This window comes from Falco punctatus (genome assembly GCF_963210335.1).
Source record: "Falco punctatus genome assembly, chromosome: 11".
NCBI lineage: Eukaryota > Metazoa > Chordata > Aves > Falconiformes > Falconidae > Falco > Falco punctatus.
Window position 1 is genome coordinate 11936556 of NC_137591.1, and position 22740 is coordinate 11959295.

General features: G+C 51.9%; 1 protein-coding gene across 10 annotated transcripts in view; it reads right to left on the reverse strand.

Moving 5' to 3' along the window:
* The window catches only part of RNF220 (ring finger protein 220), a 229888-nt gene that overhangs the window by 92928 nt on the left and 114220 nt on the right, over window positions 1-22740 (reverse strand). The gene's annotated exons all lie outside the window — the stretch shown is intronic.

Sequence of the window (22740 nt, forward strand, 5' to 3'; positions counted from 1 at the left end):
TGGGCTCAGACTGTGCTGGACATGACACGGGGCCACCCCTGCCTTCAGTCTGGCAGAGAGGGGCACAGGGGTGGATGACAGCTGGTTTCATGCAGCTGGGGTGTATAAAACAGAGGCACAGACGGACTGAGGGACCTCTACAACCTCATGAGCAATGTGGGGCACAGCAAAGAGCTGAATTCAGCCCCCTGCATCCCTGCCAACAGCCTGATCCCCAGCACTGCTCCCTGCTAAGGTGCACAGGCTGCCAAGCAGCTTAGAAAATACACTTGTTTCTCCTGAGGCTAAAAACTACAGAGGGATCTAAGGCAGAAAAGCTTGCTGAAATATTAATTTCCTTCCAAGGAAAAGAGTTGCTCTTGTAGCTGCCTGTCCAGGCAAGCTGACACTGGAGAGGACTGGTAAACTGGTGTGGTGTTGCTGCCACACAGCTAACTCCAGTTGGGGTGATCCCATGTGCTGCTCAGTAAAAATGCATGTTCACCCAGCACCCTGGGCTCTTCGGAGGCTGTTGCATGTCCCGTTGGGTCCAGCAACACATTTCTCATGGTGGGTGGCAGCCTGGCAGTGAGGAGAGGAGAGGAGCGTCCCCGAGCATCCAAACCCACCACTCGTGATCCTGGTCCTGGCTCTCCATCTGTGGAGATCATGGCTGCCCGGTGCGGGGCAGAGGAAGATGGATTGAGCTGGGCAATAATTTAAGAAACTGAGTGAGTCTGTACATCCAATCACTTTACAAATCAGGGGAAAAGGAGAGAGGAGGAAAGGCAGGAGGGGGGGAGAAGTGAAAAGGCCGCGCAGGGAAATGCATCACAATTACTGTCTCGGCTCTAATGAGGAGCCTGTCATGAGGCTGTCATCCTGCGGAAAGCCACCTACTCAGAAAGATTCAATAAAAAAGTAGCAGAGAGATAAAAAAGAGATATATTTCAGCCCTTGCTAATATTCTTTTCATTTGTCCCAGCACAAAATAAGATACTGCACTTAACCGGCTCGGTTAAAATGAAAAGGGGGGGGGCGGGAAGGGAGCAGCATTGATCAATACCACTAAAAGCCGGGAGACACGGTGATGGAGTGCAATTTTTTTGTCTGTGCTGAAGCATAGCAGAGGCCCGGGCGGGGTAATTTATGATTCACACGCATGCTGGCTAACTAGAGGCTGACAAGACAATGAATCCTCGATGAGAGGGCCGCGGGCCGCTGGGAGAGCTGGAAAAGGAGAGCGTGACAGGGACCTGGAAGGGAGAGGGCAAGAGGAGGGCTGGGATGGGCTGCGGTCCCGTCTGCCCACGGTGCTGCTCTGGGCTCCATGTGGGTCTGTAGAGCAGAGCAGAAATGACTCCCTGGGCTTCACAAGAGAAAAATAAAGAAACACCGACAGCAAGCCAAGCAGCTGCGCTGCTTCTTTCCCTGCCCTCCTTTCTCGCAGCTCCTGGCCGGGCAGGCTGCCCATGCTGGCTTCCCTGAGGAAACATGTTAGTGCCTGGCCACGGCCCGTGCTGGGCTGGAGATTGACCAAACTGGGACAGCGGGGACAGGGGCAGAGACAGATGATCCCTTTTCTGCTCCAGCTTCTCTGGTGAGTGCTGGTATGAGCCTGGGCAAGCTCAGGACCACAGAGCTGGACCTTCCTGCTGCCACCTGCCCTCTGCCCTGGCAGTGAAACTGGAGCCTCCTCCAAGCCTTGTCTCCAAAACACACAAGTCTTGGGGAGCAGCTGAGTTTCCCCAGCACCAGTGGGATCCCTGGCTTCAGCAAACATGGCACAGCAGAAATGCTCCTGGGGGAATCCTACAACTCTGTCCCTCCAGCCTGGGGGATGTCCTGGAGCATGGTGCACCTCCTTCCCCCCCATCCTTGAGCTGCCCTCCATCCCATGGGTCTTGTCATGCCACGCAGCCAAGACTGGCCAGGCTATGGACAAACCACCAAGGGCCAGTGGGATCCAGGGACCATGCCTGCAATTCTGCAAACTCCGTGGCCCACAGCCAGTCCTTCCTCAGCAGAGCTTGCAAAACGAGGCACTGGGACCCGCACACTTCCCAGCAGGCAGGCAGCCAGGCAGGAGACCCCAGGGCTCCTCTTGCTGCCTGCGCCGCGTATGCAGTCATGGCTGGACTGAGTGTGGGAATGGCTCTGCCTCCTCACCATCCCTCTTCCTCCTCCACCTTGGCCACCTGGCACGCTTGGGGCTGTGCATCCAGGGCTGGCAGCCAGGTGACATTCACCAGCGGGCCTGGCCTCTGGTCCCGTTTGCTGTTACAAGGGTCACTTTTTGTCCTTTGTGGAACCAGCGCCCCGAGCTGGGGTTCCTGCTGACCCAGTGGGAGAGAGCAGAGACAAGGAGCTGTGTGGCTGCGTTGCCAAAGCGGGCCTTGATTATCCATGCTCTGCATCCACTCTTGGGATGGAAAGACCTGGAGCAAAATACCTTCTTTAGCTGCCAAAAAATAACAGCAGTGGGAACTAGAGAAGGTGGGAGTTTCACAGGAACATCCCCGTGTCTGGCTGGGAGCCCATAAAAGAGGTCTGATGTCCTAGACACTTTTGGACTCTGCGCCATGCCCAGATTGCTTCATTCATACCAGAAACTTGGATGCAGTCATGAGTGGGAGCGACAGCCCTGCACAGGGGCTGGGGGAGCACTGGAGGGGCTTTTCCCTCCTGGCCTCATTTCACTGTCACACATCCCATCTCCCCGCAAAACCTGCAGGACAATCCTGCACCAGACTGTATCTGCTCAGCTCTCGAATGCCCTGTCCTCCTGCTCCTCTGAGTCCTCGCTAAAGGGTCTGGCCACATCCTGAAAGACAGAATCAGCCTGGAAATGGGACTCTGCCTTCACCATTGGCAGTGCAATGAGAGCCCGGGGACCACCCCACTGCCAGTGGGCCAGGGACTTGCTGTCGGTCCCCCCGCAGCCCAGTGAGGCACCCTGAGAGGGGCTCCAGCCCCATCCTGCGCCTGCAGCAGATGCTCACAGGCAGCCATGCTGCTCCCATGCCCTTGACTTGGAGGGCAGCCTGTTAAGTTGGTGATATACTGATACGCCTATAATTTGAAGGGGTGATGGGGCAGAGTCTTTCCCTGCCTCCCACCCACTCCCTCCTCCCCACTTTCCAGCTCCTCTCCTCTCCTCCCTTGGGGGTGTGTGGGGCATATAGCGAAAACACAGATATTGAACTGTCAAAACTATTTCCTACAAGAAAATAGATTCATCAGCTTGCAGCACGCAGGGTCATTGCCACATTTTCCCCTCGCGCCAGCACCTGCACATGCCGGCGCATACCCAATGCCTCTTCGCAGCACCGGCACTTTAGCTTGTAGCTCAGGGCCCTTAAGTGACTTTGAGAAATGGATAATCGATTATAATTCCACGGGCCTCTCTGCAGATTTATCCGGAGAATGTATAAAAGCCAGGGATTGGGAGAAGCGGGTTCTTCTGGCCAACACGTCGATTGCCTGTGCTCTCCGTGCCCAGCTCGGAAAATCGCATCCCGAGCACGACTCTGTTTAATCCATCAGTACACAATCAATGCACTCTGTAATCAACTCTTGATCACTTAATTTTACACATGTTGGCTGAATCCCTTTGTTTAATCACTAGATCAGGCTGCCTTGTTGCACTGCCCCCTCCCTGCTTAACCCTCCCTGACCCTCATCCCCCCCTCCACCGGCACCACCAAATGCAGCCCAAAGCCTTCATTTCACCTTGAGGAAGAGCTCCCATGAATTTAGAGAGCTGTGAGATGGCAAAAGAAGGGTAGAAAGGAAAACAAAGAGAGTAAAAAATAGTGCCGGAGAGAAAGAAAATATTTTCCCTTCTGTGCCTTCTGAGAGCTTGTCCCGGCCATTTCCACCCACACAACAGAAATCTCTGCTGGGATTTAAAAGGGGGCTGGATTCTGGGATATGCACACCGAAGACCTGCAACATCCCGGGGACAATGGGCATGCTGGGGTGTCACCAGGGAGAGGCACCAGCCCATGATGGGCACTCATCACATGGCTCCCCTTCATCCCAGGGACAATGGGCATGCTGGGGTGTCACCAGGCAGAGGCACCAGCCCGTGATGGGCACTCATCACATGGCTCCCCTGGCGGCATCTCACTCCTCCAGCATCCTCCCCCCCGTTATTATTTTGACTGTTTTAGCATCTGAGGCCATTATGAGCAATGGTTCTTGATCTTTCCCTCCCAGAGGCATCCTTGGGAACATCGCTCCCATCTCGCCGGGGTTCATCTTCCTTTTTATGGCAAGAGCACGACCCTCGGGTTGTGAATGCATGTAAACGCAGCTATTTGGCATTTTTAGCGTGATTTGTGTCAGTAGCCTGATGCCACCTCACCCTTCACACATACTTCGCCGGCACGCTAGGGTCAGCGTCCGTGGGATGCTCATAGGTGGAGATGTCTGACTGCCCGACATTGAAATGCACTGGGATTGTGCCTCATCCTGTTGTCAAATAACCCTTTCCAAGAAGATTTTGTCACATTTTAATTCCGTGATGAGAACATGAAGGCTCAGAGATAAGGGGACCACATACTTGCAGTCCAAACATGGGCCATTTTGACTGGTTGTGTAGGTCACGCAGCACCATGTTCCTCCTACCCACGCAGCGCTGCAGTCATTCATAACCCAGTTAAATCTTCCTTTCTCAAGAAGCCTTGATGCTGCCTCTAATTTGGCACGTGGAATAACTGCTGCTCATGCTTGCAAGAATAAAAGATGGGATATGCTTGAACAAGAGGGATCTGGAAGTGCAATTGCCAGGGGAGTGTGCAAATGTTAGCTTTGCACAGGAAACTCGCCCAAAACTGTGTGTTGACACCAAGAGGCCAGTTGTAGGACAAAGCAGGCTCGGATGTTTAAAGAGAATTCCAGTTGCTATCCTATAGCAAATAGTCTTCAAAGAGCCCCTGGAGCTCTCAGCTTCTCAGCATGGAAAGAGGAGCTTGTACAAGATGAAACGCAAATAAATAGTTTACCATAGAAAAGATATCCAAGGCAAAGAGTGAGATGCAAGTTTTAGATCTCACATTAGCCAGCTGGAGTTTTATTGGTCCCCAAGTAAAAGCTGTAAATAAAATACAAACCTAACCTGCATATTATCAAACTACATTTAAAAAAACCAACAACTTAATTGCACTCAAGAGCACCAAGGGGTAAACCGGTGCATGGGGCATCACAAGGCAGCCCGCAGAGCTGTTAGTAAAGTGAAAATTCAAGAGCCGGACAAGTGGAGCCTTTTACTTTGGGGTCTGCTGACAGGCAGAGATTACCCCGGCTTTCCTAATGTAGCTCATTTCTGCCCCAGAAACTCTTGGTAATGGGTTAGTAAGAACAGAGAGTATGGAAAGCTCTCTGCTCTGCTCACGCTGACATTGGTACCAGGGAGGAAGGATGGGTGGTGTCTGGGATGCTGAGACCCCGTCTCCTTGTTTCCAGGCTCCTGCCTGGCTGTAGGGAGCAAAGGTGATGCTGCACTTCATACAGCCCAGGTGACAGGGACAGCAGCGCCAACCAGGATTAGCCAGCAGGGAATGGTTGAGCCACCAGAGCATCTTCCCCTCCTGTCCTGACTGCTGAGGGCTCCCAGGGGCTCCTGTGCCAGCCTCTGCAGTGCTCCTGGGGAGCTCCAGAGCAAGGACAGGTCTTCCCTCCACATCAGGCTCTCATCCCTCCTATGCAGAACTTAGCTGCTCTTTTCATCCACTTTTTTTCCCCACTGCATTCATCCTTTAAACCTTAAAATACACCAGTACATTGACAATATCAAAACTATCCCAACTAGTTCAGTTTAAGGACTGCTCTTCCCAGCGGATCCATGCTTGGGATCTGGTCTGGGCTTCACCTGACTACAGCTTGCAGAGCTCTTTCCCCAGGGTCTGCACTTGTTCAGGGTGGTCTGACTGCCACAGGAACAGGCAAAGCCAGACCAGGTCACTCTGTTCCCAGTGTCCCTGGCCAGAGGACCAAGGGGTCACCCTGCCTGGGCTCTGCCACCAAACCGGAAAAGGGACAACTTGTTTTGGCCAGGGATGATGCTGGGTTGTATGACAGTCGCTCTTCAGCCAGCCCCTTCCTACTCCTCTTCCTCACCCCCTGGCACAACGCGCTCTGTTTGGGTTGGGGTCCTGCTGTGCAGGAGCAGGGCAGGATGAGGCCTTGCAGGCACATCCAGGGGACCAGGCAGCGTTTCTCCTGCTAGCACTGCTGGGGAGAGTGTTGCAGCAGCCAAGCTGCCCTCACACCCCACGGAGCAGACCCTCCCCATGGCCAAGCAAAACCCACATGGATTTATTTGCTGCCTGCAGACCACTCTCACAGGCACATCACAGGCAGTCAGGGATGATGCCCTGCCCGGAGAGCTGAGTGCCCAAGGAGAGCATGCAGGAGGGGGACCCAGGCATGTGCTTGGGTTGGGAGAAGAAGATAACATAAAAGCTGGGGATAGGTTTACAGATCCTGGCCCAGCAGCAGTGAACCCTCTTAGGAAGAGCAGGAAAGACCTTGCTGCAAACCACGGCAGAGGATACCAAGCACAGGGCTGGAGGAAAGTCTGCCCCGCTGTCACCCACATGCCAACGCAGGCGGTGACAGTGTCACATCCCTTCCACCATTTTCAGGTGGAGGGAAGAGAATGGAAAAAAAAAAAAAAAAGAAAACCAAAACAACCTGCCAAGGACTAATTAATATTTAATTTACTGCAAAATGTACTTATTATTCCCAAGTAATTGGCCAACTGCACAGCTGTGACCACTAATGAATAGAGGGGGGACAAGATGCAGGGACAGGAGGTGGGCGGGGGGAGCGCAGGGGTGGTGTTGTCTTTGATCAGACCCTGCTGCCTGCCTTTAATGTGCATAATAAGAAAACTTAAACAGCTTTGATTTTTATTTTTTTTTTTAAGATCTAAAACCAGCCGTGATGCCACTAATGGATTGCGTTTAGCTTATTGCACTGTAATCGCCCTATTATCGCTGCAACTTTAATGAGGGGGGGGGGGGAAAAAGGACTTTGGAAGATGGCATTTGCAAATAGGTTGTTGAATAACACTGCTGCTAAACACAGAGAAAACAGGCGAGTCCTGCTTATTGTGATTCCTTGCATAGATTGCCAATACCTGAGGCACTCAGCATCCCCGTCTCTATTGCTGCTTTTCGCTCCGTGATTGAACTATTGGCTCATTTAACTCTAAGGACGGGAAATATTTTTTTACTTGCTAATAGAAGTGTGGCTCGGCTGTGGCCCAGCGTAGATTTTTAGATCAGTTTTTCTTGATGGCTTATTCTGCGGAGAAAGTTAATTTCACCCCAGTGCAGAGTGCTTAAGTGGGATTTAAGTGGCACGCGAGTCTTTCGCTGACCCCTTCACACAAGGTGAAATCTGCCCTGAGAGCCTCCCCTCCCCAGAGAGGGATGCTCAGCATGAGGCGGGCATGCATCCTGATGCTGCAGCCTCTTAACCTGCTGCTGGGATCTGGCATTTGACACACAGTCCTGACCTGCAGGGGCAGGGCTTCTGGGCACAAGGACGCCCTTGTCCCAGTGCCCCGGGGTGCCTCATCTGATGCGCAAAGAAATGCACCTTTGCTAGGCGGAGGGGATGTGGAGGAGTGTGGGGAAGGGATCGAAAGTCCTGGTTTCTCCCTTTTTTGGATCCTGACCTGCCCAGACCCTCGCTGTTCCCTCCCACGACAGCTGCAGTCACTGTAGCCATCACTTTTTCCCCAGGAGGCCAAGAGGACCAGGGCTGCCTTCCCTTTTCCCCCGAACCTCACCTCTCCTCTTCTTTACTGCACACACACAGCCCCCCCCCCCCCCCCCCCCCCCCCCCCCAGTTAAAGGCCTGGCGGTGGGTCCAAAGGCTCCTTCAGCTTTACGACGGCACCAAGACCTCGGGCCAAGTTCCCATCCTGCTTCCATGGGTGTAAATCCAAAGTAACTTCATGGACTTCAACAGCGCGAAAGCCAGATCAGCACTTGGCACCTCCGCACCTCTCGGCATCCAAGTCTATCGAGCGGCGGGTCGGGAGACGTGCCGTCACGGCCGCCCGCTGCTCCCGCCCCGTGGCTGGCTCTTCCCTCCAGCTAAAGCAAACAGCTCGTCAGACACCATCCCGGGGAGGCTGCGCTGTGGCAGGCGGCCATGGCACACAGCAGAGCGGGGAACGGGCCGGCAGGGGAGAGGTGTGAATCATGAGAGCAAAGAGGAGGTGGGATGCACACACCCTGCGAAGCCATCAGGCGGCTGGAGGGAGTTCAAGGGAGGGCGGCAGGAAGGATCAGGGGGTTGGCAGAGCTATACCTGCAGCTCAGTGGGGCGAGGAGTGATGCCCCTGACCTGCCGTGGGGCCCACGTGTCTCTGTGCAGGGGTCTCGCATTGAGATGGCAGCCTGACACCTCTCCATCCCTCTGTGAGGGACCGGTGCCGGTGGCTTTCCTACCTGGCAGGGACAGAGGCAGAGCAGGCTGGTGCCTGCAGCATTTGGGGGGCTGGACTCCGCGCAGTCTCACGTGCGGATGCGTTAGGGCAAAGGCAGGGCTGAGCCCAGGAAACGGATCCCCGTGAGTCATGCAGCCCCTCTGATGGAAACACGTGGGCATCTTGCTGCTCACATGTGCCTAAAGGAAGGTTGAGCTGGGCAAAAAGATGTGCACAGCTGGGAGCACGTGTTTGCATGTAGGTTTTCCCATCAGGAATAAAAATACTTGTACCCCTGTACGAGGAGCAGCTATGCCAGACATGGTGCTGGCAGAGCTGGGATGAACTGGCACCATCACCCCCAGCCTGGGCAGCACAGGTGGGAACTGCTGGTGGTGTGGCCACAGCCAAGATTAAAGGGTGGCTCTTCACCTTCCATTTTGCTTCATTTATAAATTGTCCTCTTTGAATTTGCTTCAGCCTGGAGTTTGGCTTGGAAGTTTTCTTTGAAATGGGAAGAGAGTTTTTCTCTGGAATATCACATTACTTATTAATTTTAATAAATTGATATATATATATATTTAAAGAAAGAGCACAATAATAAACTCTGGTCTGTTTGTGGGGCTGTGGATGTGTAGGAAGCTGTGCAGTCCCCCCTGCCTGTGTGAGGGCAAGACCCTGGTGTCAAACCCCTCGGGGAGCTGTGGGCCAGAGGATGGGCTGGAGAGGCTACTGGTTCCTCCCTGTCACCCATGGGTGACTGCCATGGGCAGAATCAGCCAAGAACAGCTCCCCCCTGCAATGCAGCCCCAGCTGACATTCAAAACGGCCACGTTTGGCTCTACTTTTTGACTACACGTTGTGAATTATCCCCGTAGTAAAACCGTAACGGCAGCAGAAAACTGTACGCTAACCCAATAAATAGTAACAGGCCCCCTTGGAGGCATTAGAGGGGAGCGTGTCAGCACACAGCCGGCTGTCTCAGCACCGAGGGAGCCGCACAGCCAGAGGACATTGGGGGCTGCAAGGCAAAGGAGCAGGCTGGGTGCAGCAGGGTTGGCAGGGAAGCCCCCTCTCCCCACCCGCTTGGTGCCTGTCACACACTGGACAGGCTCACATGGCTCCTCTCAGAGGGTAAAATTCAAACCAGGGTGCTGGGACTGAGCCAAGAGCATCAGCCCCGTGCCAGCCCCATCCCTGCTCCGCGAGCCATGCGGTTTCAAGGGCGCTGAGCTGCAGGCAGCGCTGCCCCTTCTCCCCAAACTCTCCATCCCCATCTCCACCCAATGCCCAGCAGCTTTCTGTGTCTCTCTCTTGGGCTGCCCTGCTCCTTCCCTCTCCCCCCTGCGCTCTTATGCTAGCTGAAACAAGAAGCAGGCACTGCTAGACAATCTTCCCCAAAACCACATTTCTGCCTTGCTCCCGACTGGCAGATCTTGCAAAAGAAAAATTGCCACCAGACGTTAAAGGGGAAAAGCAATTTTGGTTGGGTTCTTGGCAAGCTGAGCTGGCAGTGGCCTTGCGGCGCTTGATTTTCCTCACTGGGTGCTGCCTCTCCGGCATCAGGAAGGAGCTGGCTGTCAACCCATGGAGTTTTATTTTGGATTTTATTAAATCTGATTAGAGAGGCACAGCTTTTTTGGTCCCACCTCAAGGCAGCACTCAGCCGGCCCTCAGCATCTGCCAAAATAATAATGAACACGTATTTGATTAGTGCCTTGTGTGTGGGGAGTCTGATGCTTTGTAACCATGAGTGGCTGCTGGGAAGCGGGTCAGCACTATCCCTATTTCCCAAAAAACTGCTGCAAAGAGCAGAATGTGGTATTGTGGCCGTGACGTGACACGGGGACTCAGAACCAGAGACCGCCTGTTTGATCTCCCTCATTTTCGCATGCTTTGAGCACTCACTTCTAGCAAGAAGATCAAAATCTCTTGCCTATCCCATATTTTGGCTCCCCTCTCTGTTCAGACCTCAAGGCTCAACAGGGCAGCGACTGTGCATAGTGCTTTGCTGCTATAGAGACCCCATCTAAGCACAGCCTCGAGAAAAACATAAATAACATGATAAATAATACAACAAAATAATAAAAGAATATAAATAATAAAAATAATATAAATAATAAAAAGTCAGTCTCTGGCTCCTAGTCCTCTGCTTGCCTGACCTGACTTTTGTCCTCCCGCTTGCTCCTCCCAGCAGAGCCAGAGCAGATGCTCGGCAGCAGACTCCAGGTCAACCCCCCGCAGATATCCCCAATACCAGCACTGCAGCTTGGACATGGACACAAAAATCCAGCACAAGCAAAAAAAAAAAAAAAAAAAAAAGGTAAATCAACAAAACACCCCAGGGAATTTAAAAATCTGACGAGATAGTCACTATTGATGGAAAAATATAAATGCTGCTATTTCGGTGGCGGCTTCGTGAGCCCTAAACCTGAGCTGCAAAGTGGATTGTTGGGTTTGATTTGTCAAACTGGGAGGCTGGCAAGTTTGGGCAGCTTCACAGACTGTGTTTTATGGAACCTTTCAAGAACCCTCAATAAAAAATGTATTAGATTAGTAATTTGAGTCCCAAATGACCAATTTGAAACGATTGCTTTCTTATGATTTTTCTGAAAGTGCCTGTTTCATGAGAAATTGCTTGAAAAATCAGACAGAGTTTTTAGAGACAATTGTAACAGCACACACGAGGACTGGGCACAACGGATTAGGAGAACATTCATTTAATTGAGAAAGGGAAAAAAATCCTTTGTAATGCCACCTCCCTCTGTATTTCCCTGGCTTCTGCATTACCATAATAAGGTCTAATCCTTAAATACTTCTCCAGAAGGGAAAGTGCCTCATTCACCCTGTGTTCAGGTGGGAAGAAGGGAGGTGGGGAAGGGACACACAACCTGCATAGGTGACTCATCCTGACTGGAGCTGGGATGGGAGCCTCGTGCTGGGTCCCCTGCAGGTCCCAGTTCAGGTAGTTATGGCTCCTTCCCAGCAAACTGGGTTTCCTCTGTTTTGCTCAGCTCAGAGCTGCTGGCATGGGACATGTGCCATCATGGCTGGGGGCACCAGAGGGGCAAGGGGCAGCCGGGCGCTCAGCAGAGATTTATACTTTACCATATGCAGATGTATAGTATACATAGTTCACACAAAACTGAGAGCTATGTTTTATTAATTTTATTACTAAAAATGCTAATGAAAACTGCCATTTAAATATGAGATGCACCAGAAATTAAGTGTAAGATGACCTCCCGAGGTCCCTTTCAACCTAAATTATCCTACAATTCCACTACCCTGCGTTCATCTTCTTCTCTGCTTTCTGGTCTCCACGCTTTAAGGACCAGGCTCACAGCGCTATTCAAGCTTTCTGCCCTGACCGCATGGCTCGGAGCATGCCTTTTCTATTTATTTAAAGGAAAACTGAGATTCTTATATCACCACTTGATTGCAGCGGCTGAAACTTTAAGGAACAAGAAAAAAATCCTGAGAGTCTTATGATAAACTTGTGAAAATTGGCAGTCTTGAGAATGAATCACCCTGGGATACCGCTACCTGGAAGGTATTAAGGAATTACAGTATGCAGCCTAATTAGGATTATTAGTCAGGGCTGGGCTGGTTAGGAAAGATGCAGAATTTGGAGGAGAAATGGGAGAAGGACTAACCTACCCTCCATCCTCTTTTCTTTATCCTGTCTGGTAAATCCTGCCTTTGTACTCCTTCTCTTCCCCCCATGCTCCCACTGCGCCACCTATTTCCCCCGGTTTCCAACTCCTGTTTTGAAAGGACACCTCACGTTTTTTCATAGAAAGATAAAGAAAAAAAGAGGGCAGGCAGTGGACCCTGGGTGCCTGGCATCTCCAACTACTGTGTGTGAAAGCCACATCCCTGCTGCCTTATCCTCTGCCCTCTGTCCCAGGCAATCCCTGGGACAGTAGCATCTTCCCAGGAGTCTGGTCCAGCATCCCCCTAGCGTAACTGTGGGACAGCATCATATTAGAGTGATCAGTTCTAACTGGAATGTCTGGGTGTGACTCCAGCCCCAAGTAAATTAACCCAGGTCTCAGTAACAGCAAATAGCTTTTGCAAACACGTAGGAAGTGTGTATGTTTTGATCAGAGGTTAACCCCCAGGCAGCAGGATTTGGGCCATTTTAGGGTACCTCCAGGGGTGAAGTGATGTAACAACCCCACCAGTACTTGTGTTGTTCAGCTTATCAACTTCATCACTAATGAAAACACAAAAAAACCCCAGATCACTGAAATATCTTTACCCTTATTCTCCTTAATTGCTCCTTTTGAAGCAATATTTTTAAACAGGCCATTTTTAAAGACAGGAAAATACCAAGTCAGTAGGTTTTGCATAAATGGCAATTTGGAAAACTGCAAAGGTGACATTTTTGACATGAACATTTAACAAAAAATTAATATTTTGTCTCTTTAATAAATGGGTATTTGCAAGAGAGAATCCATTATAAAGAGGGAGCTAACGCAAGGTTCTTGAAGCCATTTCCATCAATTGCTATAAGATTTATATGTAAATATGTTAATGGTACTATTAATAATTTAATGGGGGCATGGCAAGCTGTGTTTACATAATAAATATGATTAAGTGTTTCCCTTGAATGAAGTTGCTGAACTGTCACGCTACCCCAGGTTATTATCAACATGGCTTTAAAATGTTAATCAGACGATCGGAAGGAAATAGTCCCCATCCCTGCCGGACCATCCAAGTTGTTTTAAACACAGCTCCCTGTCACTGTGTCAGACAGCCCCAGAAACCTCCCACGATTGCTGCACTGTTACTGGCAGAGGTGTGGAGATTTGCTAAAATGCATGGGTGATGTTTCATCTGATTTTGATTTTTTACAAGGGTGGACTAACACCATCCACTTGAATGGAATCGCTTCAGATTTACTTGAGTGTAATTGAGAAGAAAATCTGGTCTGAGATAATTAAGTTGCTGAATATGCTTATCGCTCCTTAAATCCGCTGTGCATGGAGCAGGGTGAATTACACAGTCTTTGGGCGGTGGGAATGAAGCAGTTTCTGGGATGATGGGAGAGGCTGCAAACTGCAGCAAGCTCCTACTTCCTTGCTGGGCTTCATCCACCTGGAGTTGTGGGATCCTCCCTTGTTCATCAGACAAAGCTGCTCTGAAGCTGCACACCACGGGGATCCCAGGCTAAGCCCCCGCGCAGCCTCCACGGCTTGCCTGCCAAGCCCAGCTTGCCTGCTAAACCTGGCTTGCCCGCTTCCTGCAAAAGCCTTTAGTCTGAGCAGGCAAGGGACAGAAAGGGTTAATTTAACCGCAGTGCAAGGCCAATCACGCTGAGGTGTCAAACTATAATTTTATATTAGGGCCTGTAATAGTTACTAGAGTTTTACTACAATAACTACATGTCCAAGCAGAGTTTAATGAGAAAATCTATAGTTTTGCTATGGTATTTTCTCTTAGTTTGCATAATTCCCTGAATGCAACCCAGTAAAGCTTTTGACCCAAGATAATAAAAAGGTGATAAAAATGGGCTGTAAAACCCAGCATATACATACATATATATATATATATGTATTAAACAGCCACTACAAAATTATGAGTGATTTCCACAAGATAAGACGAAACAAAACCCCTCTTCAGATGCAACTAAATCAGGGGAGAGCAAAACTAAATTAAACTGATGAATTTAAACCACAAGCAACCCCAGAACTGTGGGTTCACGGACCTAATCCTGCCTGAGCTTAGCCTGAGTGCTTTAGGGACAGCATCTGCCCCGAGGAGGACAAAGGGCTGGGTGCGTCGGGCACGCGGGCACAGGTGATGCTGCACATCACGGAGAGGGGATGCGGATTTTCCTGCAGATGGGAGTAGCCCCCAGCTGGAGCGTTAATTCTCAGAGTTTAATTCATAGTCTATGAATTAGAAATAGGAATGGTCTGCAGCACTGTACTGATAGCTGGACAGGCAGGCAGGTGGGTGACAAGGTGTGGCACAGGAGGCTTTTTTTCCCCGAGAAGCTGCAAACAGGAGGGCGACTAATGGACACACTGGATACTCAAATCATGCCTGCGCTGCTCTGGGTTTCATTTCAGGCAGATCACATCTGTCTTGTGCATTTCTGACTTACAAAGCACCGCCCAGTGCTCTACAGATGACAGACCTCCCCGCGCTGGTATCCCTCCCTCCCAGGCAGAAATGCTGGGGCACAGCTAAAGGAAACCCCATGCAGGGTGGCACTGGGAGAGCTGGAAGAGCGGCTTTGGCCTTGAGCGCATTAGGAAACATAGACAGGGAAACTGCCACTTGTTCAGAGCCCAGATGACAGGAGCACCTGCAGGAAGGTCCCAGCCAAGGGCCATGCATGGCTGGGCAGGAGCGAGCCCATCCGACACCACCACCGGCTATCCGGGGGGCAATCCTGGCAGGGTGGCTCAGCCAGGTGCCTGCAGCTCCCAGCAGGAATGGTGCTGAGTTTAGGAACGGCCCGTGGGCTGCAACCTGCCCAGGGAAACGTGTCCATCTGGGTGGTAAGAGCCGGCTGGTAAATTGCATCGGCTATCCCGCACAATCCACCGCTGAGCTATTCCTATCAGCTAGGTTACTCCCTACAAAATCAGGTGCAGAGTGACTTGTTGGTGGCAATGAGCTCTCACGAGCCCCTGGTCTCCCCCTCAAAACACCATAATCTCCACAAAAGCTAGTGGAAAACCCTGTGCCTGACCCAGCAAGGTCTGAGTACCATTCATTTCCATGAAGACTTTACCAAGGAAGATGCAGGTCTGGGATGTGGGTCTCCAGGTTCCTGGTCCCCCTTTTTGACCTTGGTTAAACCTCTCTTCCCGCTCCCCTTGTCCGTGTGGCTGTGATCGCCGAGCCGGAGCCCGGCCGAGTGTGGGTTGGTGAAGGAGGGAGGAGGCTCCTTAGCTGAAAGGCACGCGAGAAGGACACATTAAATCATCACACACTCTCTCCGCATTTCCTCCTCCACCCTGCGGCTGGTTACGAGGAGGTTTGGATTGTAAATACAGCAGTAACTTTCTCCATAAAAGTCAGCCTCTTCTCTCCGCCAGAGCCATCAAGGGAATGGCACAACCCAGTGCTTGGGATCTAATAATAACAGTATCTTTCATTGCTATGGCATCTCCCACCCCGAAGACTAGCGAAGGGCTTCACAAGCACGCTCTGCACATTTGGAACTCATCCTGAAATGCACCCACTTCCAGGGACAGGCAGAAAAAGTTATTTACAGGAGAAATTCAGGGAAGGCAAGGCAGACCGAGCTGCACTGCCACCCATTTAGGACATGGTGATGAGCACGAAATATGCCTTGGAAATTATTACGTGCAAAAGCGGTTTTGCTTTGGGTTTGGCATCACCCTGAAGACGGGACATTTCATACATCCATACCCTGAAGCACCTGCCTCGCACACAGAGCACAGCCAGCAGCTCTCCTTCCCACCCACCCAGAGGGTCCCGGTGTGGGGGGAGATGCCTGGGCCAGGCTGCCACCGCAGGAGAGCACTGGGAGGGAAGCACAAGGTGGCTTGGACGTGCCAGGCGCTGCCTGCCTTGACCGGTGGCCCCTGAGGTTCATCTCCATTGGGTCCGTCTCTCTGGCAAGCTCCTGGCTCTCTGTCACCCTGCCAGCTCCGGGCTGTCCCTCTCCCGTTCCCCCATCAATCACCCACAACGGGGATGATGTGTTAATGTTTTTCCTATAGACAGACACATTATGTTTCCACACTGCCTCTGCACACGCCGTGTTTACGCCCCTTCTCCCTCCGGGGAGTAAATCAAGCAAATTGATGCGAGCCATGATTAATTGTGTATCTCGGACCAATCTTTTACCGAGTCCCTCACACGGGCAGGTTGTTCCCCCCCTCTCCCTCCCTGACGAACAGGGGAGAGGAGATGGCGCTCGGCTCGCTCCCTCTCGCGCAGTTTGACGGATAGAGCCTGCCCGGGACGCGGCGAGATAAATTTGAAAGGCCTGCGCCGGGCTGTCAGCGTTAAAGATGATGAATGTGGGAGGTGAGGCGGGAGGGACCCGCCGAGCTCGGTGTAATGGATAGGGCTCCTCGGGAATGGATGCTCGCCCGGCGATTCTGCGTTAATCTCCGGGCTCTGCCGAGGTGCCGCCGACTGATAACAAGGAAATAGGAATGACAACAATTTTTAGCCGAGAGATTCTTCACAAAAATGCCAGCCTGCTGGAGGTCTGACAGGCCCTGATTGAATGGGAGCGGGGAGGGGGGAGCCTGCGAGCACCTCTTGACTAACATGCAAAAGATGGATCATTTCATTCCCCCGCCTGACCATCTACATTTATTATCATTTCCCTTAATTCTGCCTCGCTTAGATACCTGTCAGCACCGTTTCTCTTCCAAGGGCCGGCTGATGGGATCTGAGTGGGGCCGGAGCCCCAATCCCTCCTCCAGCGTGGGAAGCAGGAGCATCCCTGTTGCGGCAGGCAGCATCACAGGCACGGCTGCGCTGCCCTCGGCTTGCCTGCGCAGACAGGGTTTGCCCCCTGAGGTGGGCTCGTGGCCCAGCCCTGCTGCTGCTGCCCACGCCGCCGTGCCAGCACCTGCGTCCCTGGGTTTTCTCTGCCCAGGGGCAGGAGCCATGGTGGGATCCCCGCTCTCTCCTCCTCTGACGGCAGAGTGTTTTCTACCTCCTCCAGCCAAAGCTTTCCAAGCCACATCACAGTGATCACAAGGTTGGCCTCGCGTGCCAGGAGCGCTTCGCTGTGGCTCAGCCCTTCCTCACCCACCCCAGGCACCGCAGGCTGCCCCCCTGCCTGGAAAAGACCCAGCTACCCCTCCCCACCACATTTAAGCCAACAGCTTTGCCCAGGCTCAGCAAAATGCCTCTCCGCATCCCACTTTGCTCAAGCAGTGGGAAAACAAAGCCGGAGGAAACGGAGTGAGGTCTCACCTGGCCAGAGCACAGTGGGGTGTGATGTTAGTGCTGCTGCACAAGCCTTAGAGGGGCTCTTTGCTACTGGCAGGAGACATCCCACCTCACTTTTTTAAGGTTTCTGACAGAGCCTATCATGGCCACAGCATCACTACTGCTTGCTCTGGTGTGGTGCCATGTCTCAGCTGTGTGCCAGCAAGTCCCTGGCTGGCATCACAGTGGGGATGCAGAGGAGCTGGCAGGCACATGCCTGCTCCTGGGCCAGGGGTGCACCAGGAGGTGGGAGCAGCCTCAGATGGCAGCAGGATGGGGAGAGGCTGATGCTGACCAGAGCGAGGACAGCCCCAGGAAAGCCAGGTGGGACAGGCACAGGAACAGGCGCAGGGCACTGGAAGGCAGCAGCACAGCTAACGTGCACAAAGATTGCCTTGCAGAAGGCTGCGATGGCGGGGAGCCTCCCTGGCACATCACACAGCACCCTGAGGGCTACCTTCCATCTGCCTGAGCTGTCCCCTGAGCACCCGAGCACCTGCAGCAGGAGCTTGGCACTTCCAGAATCCTGCATAGCTGCATCAGAGTGATCAGGTGGGGAAACCACCACATTCACCAGCAAATGCCTGGGTGCACCAGGCTGGGCAGCCACAGCATGAATTTCTTCCTTGGGGTTAGGTGGGACGTGGCCACCAGACTGCCCTGAAATCTTGTCCCTTCCCAAGTGCTCCTGGGTTAACCTGAACCCTCTTCCTCTCCCCGCAGCCTCCTCTTCCCCGCCTCGTGTCGCTCCCTCTGTAGACGGCACCGATTCCTTAATGACCCTGATCATACAACTATTTTCTGGCTACACATAAATGCTTTCATTCCTCCCCCCTCCTCACCCCTGACTGCCATCGCCGTATTAAAAAGCAACCCGCTGCTGGGAATACATTAGTGACTTGCAGCAGATCCTTCTTTGCAAGGATAATTACAAAAAATAGAGGGACAATAACTATTAATATTTTATTGCAGTATTTAATGAGCTAAAGCAAATCGTCTTGCACTCCACTGGAACGACATGCTTTGTCATTCTTACGTTCCCTCCATCATTTTCCCTGGCTCCCCATCTGAGGAGCCCTCCCTGCTTTCAAGTCCTGCTCACTCAGTGCAATTTATATTTCCTCTAAGCTGCTTTTCTCCAACTGGAAAAATGACCTTGCTACTTTCTGGGGCTGGTGTGCTCTCCCTGCCAGCAGTTCAGCCTCCAGACCCATCCACTTGTACCAAACAAGTCCTGGGGAAAGAGCAAACCCCTTTATCTTAGCAGAGAAAAGATGCCCTTTCATCTCAGGTGTTTATTGTCTCCATTCCACATGCAAGGAAACGGCTTCCAGAGGTTAAAGAAGGAGTTTTAAAAGCACTTTGGGACTCTGAGGGACTTGTGTCCTCGCTTTTGAAAGCCCTGCATGGTGCGGGTCACCGACAGCTCAAGAGGGAGTTGGCGGCTGAGCTGGGGACACCCTGGCCGCCAGCCCCGTGCCCTGGCCGTGCCCGAGGGCAGCAGCACTGCTGTGCACCTTCAAAGCCGGGACCAGCCGGGTCTCACTCACCTTCGGGACAGTGAGTGGGGCCACTGCCATCAGCAGGCAGCGTCGGCTCCTGTTCAATCAGTCGAGCTTGTTTGTGAGACCACAGACCTGCAGAGCTGGCGGTGGAGCCTGACCCCAGAACACGGGGCAGGCTTGCTCCCACCTGGCAGACACACTGCGTGCTAATCCCTGCCCCACTGCCAGCCAGCTGGGGATACTGGGGATGTATTTCGGAAGGCTCAGTGAGGCTAATCGCTCAGCATAGCTCCAGTTTGGGCTATCCTTCCTGGGAGCGGAGGATTTCAGGCGTGCTCTGCAGGGGACCAACGATGCCAGGGTGGCCCCAGGCATCTGCACCTCTGCACACCAGAGACCTCCTGGCATCCGTTTGTGCCAGGCATGGACGCACAGCCCACACCCACTGGGGCTCCCCTGGAGAAATCACCAAAATGTCAATGTCTTCTTTTGTATTTCCCCAAATTCCTCGATTCCTGCTTTTTGATCCAGTCTGATAGGGGGGGAAATGCCATACAGATAGTTCTATAGGCTCCTATATATTAGTTCTATGTAATAGAATAGATCTATATTAAATAGTGTTATATATATGTAAATAGTTCCTGTCTAGAGTTTCTCTGTCTCTCTCTCTCTTTCTCTCTCAGCCTATATAATAGTTCTGTAGGCTCCTATATATAAGCCCCAGTGGTCTGAATCCAAGGAAACTGTGCCCCGATCGTTCAAACTCTTCCTAGTGCTCAAACATCCCTCCCTCTTTGCTGCAAGTTCATTACTTTTGAAACCCAAACCACTTCTGTGAGCTGCCCTGGCCTCCCAGGCAATGACCATTTGTGTCCCAGCCACCTCCCGGTCACTCCCCCCTGCAGGTAATGCACGCTTGCGGGGGTAGGGCCCAAAAACACAGAGCACAGCAGGTTCTCCAAGATGGCAATAACCCTGGAAAGAGCATTAGCATAACGCTCTGTCATCGTCTCAGTGTCATTTCATCCTGCCATGCACTGAGCAGCAGGTTTAACCCAAGGCAACAAGAAGATGCTCGAGGGAAAGGCACTCTACAGGCGGGGGAGCGCAAAGCCAAGCCAGAACATTCATATATTTGTGTACCCCGATAGATAACGTTCCCATGTGCGTAACACCTTGTCACACACAAGCCAAAGTCAATCAGGCTTCCAGAATGCAAGCAGCTGGGAAAAGTATCCAACCCAAACAGATCTGAAACAAAGTGATTTCATTTCAAAAGGGCTCCCTAAGATAAAAGAAAAGCTGGAGTTGTTATTGGCACAACAACCTTTACCTATGACAGTGTGAGCGACAGAATCTCTTTCCCTGAAAAACACTTAAAACCAACTTATGGATACACCCATATACATGCAAGTACATATCTAACATGCACTCAAGCGACTCACCACATGCTCAGAATAAGGATTAAAAGGGAAGACAGAGGTGAGCAGCATCCCTGTCCAAGAGGAGCAAAATGTGGGAAACAGCAGCATCACTGGTAAAGGCAAGGGGGTGCTTTTGACTGTTTCACTGGCTAAAAATCCGAGACCAGGTACGCAATGGGAATCACTTTGATGCTGATTTACATCAGCTGAGGGCCTGAGCCAAGGATTCCAAGCTGACAGGACCCTATTAACGTGTGCTCCGGCTGGTCATTGCAGTTGATGGGCAACCAAATAATAACACAAGGGTTCTAAACTCTGTCTCCACCCTTCCCTCTCAGATGTCTGGGATAACGGGACAGGGGATGCAGGGACCAGCATCCTCGTCCTCCAGAAATAACCATTCCCCCAGCCTCTGCAAGCGAAGCAGAGATTTAATGTGCTGACAGACAGCATTTTTTACCTTTAGTCAATACAAGAAAGGCCCCAAGACTATGATTCCCAACATCTGGATTCCATCAATATGTGATCTGTCATGATGTATTGGCATCCCCCCCTCTCTCCAGATTGAGCAATGCGGCTGGTTTTATTAATACGTCAAATACATTATCCGTGTAATACACTTGTCTGCCTCTGCCCTCCCGCTGCTCCCGCACAGCAGATTTGAATGTATGATGAATCAGTTTGCATTACACGTCTGTACGTCATAATTTGTCAGGATTAATAGAACTGTGTGCATGGGGAGGGGGGAGCGGGAGGGAGCGCGTCATGTGTGTTTAGTGCAGAAATGTCTGTATCACTTATTTATCTCTTCTCAGGCCGCTGGGTTCCCGGAAAACAGCGAGCGCAGCACGTCTGGGAATCGCTGAGGAACCCGGAGTGCTCTTGCAGGCGCAGCCCTGCCCACCAGCTGCTCCAGCTGTGGAGCCGCAGGAAAAGGGGCAAGGGCGGTATTTTGGATGTCTCTGAGACATCAGGGTTTCCACAGCCCTACAGACAGGGTTGAGTCCTTGCACACCGTGTCAGGCACCAACAGCAGAGACACAAGGAAGGTGACATAGGGCTCCCGGTCTTCCTTCCAGCTCTGCCAGAACGTTGCCTGAAGCGCAACTCTGTGCCTCAGTTTTCTGGGGTATGACATTTACCTCTGCCCTCATCGCTGATTCCTTGTGTGACTTAGAGAATGTAATTTATTTTCACTTTACAAGTGACTTTTGGGCTCAGTTGCTTGTGGGGAAGAGGCACTGGGAGCCAGGAGCCATGTGCAGGTGATGAACGTGTCCAGAGCCAGAGCCAGCCGGTGCAAGCCACACTCTCCCTAAGACCCAGTGAAACATGCCCAAGAAATGGGTCAGGGCTCGGCAGGAGGCATCGGTGCTGTCACCCCTTTGCATACAACACATTTGTTTGTAGGTCTGCAGCTGGACTTCAGTTTGCCCCTGTAAAACACCGATTTCAGCTATAAACTTTATTTACAGTATATTACACAGGATTTAGTGGGACCCATAAAGACCAGTGAACAGAACTACCCGTGCTGTTGCTTCCCAGCTGCAACCCAGCAAGACCAGTGAAAGCAGCCTGCAATGGGCATGCAGGCTTCTCCGCTGCATTGCCCAGGCAACACAGAGAGCTGCTACCTATGTCTGTCAGGGGGGCAGGGGCTGCCCACCCCAGGGTCTGACACCCTGCCCACAGTGTCATGTTAGATGTCTCTGAGCTTGCTCCTAATGAGCTTGTATGTCCACCCAGGACAGCCCAGCACCGTGCAGAGCTCCTGTCTCATGTCCTGGAAGCAAGACAGCCCCGTTAGTGCAGCACTATGCTCCATCTCATTAGCACTGCCTCTCACCAGAACTAATTATCCTGGCTGTTAGTTTGTCTCTCTTGCCCAGCGTAGCATGGCCAAGAGGAGGTGTGAGGTCTCCTTGCTGTCCTTGTGCTGGGTCCTCACCCCAGTGCTGATGGTAACATTGCTGGGACTGCAGCATCCATTCCCAGACAGCTCCCGGCGAGCCAGGAAGCTGCCCATCTTGATGCACTGAAATCAGGGACCTGGGGATATGGAGCAGGGGCCACCTGCCTCAGCATCTGTAGGACCCGAAGGTGGGTGGGACGGGAGAGGGCAGCAAGCAGATCTCAGTGTGCCAATACATCTCCCTGCTGCCCCCATGCTTCTCCAACCCATTTCAGTTCCACTACATGAATTAAAAGGTGGTAAGTGACCACCTTAAAGATGTGCACAGTCTAAATATCATGTTAGAGATCAGCATTACGGGTAATTATAAACTGTCTTGAGTAAAGAATAGTGATACTTTACAGCATCCTCATTGCTGTTACTTTGCAAACAGCTCATTACCTCCCCCACAAAGCATGATGCCACAGCAGAGCACCATAAATGCTGCCTCTGCATCAGCAGGGTTCAGTAACCTCCAGGGACAGGGTTTGCCCC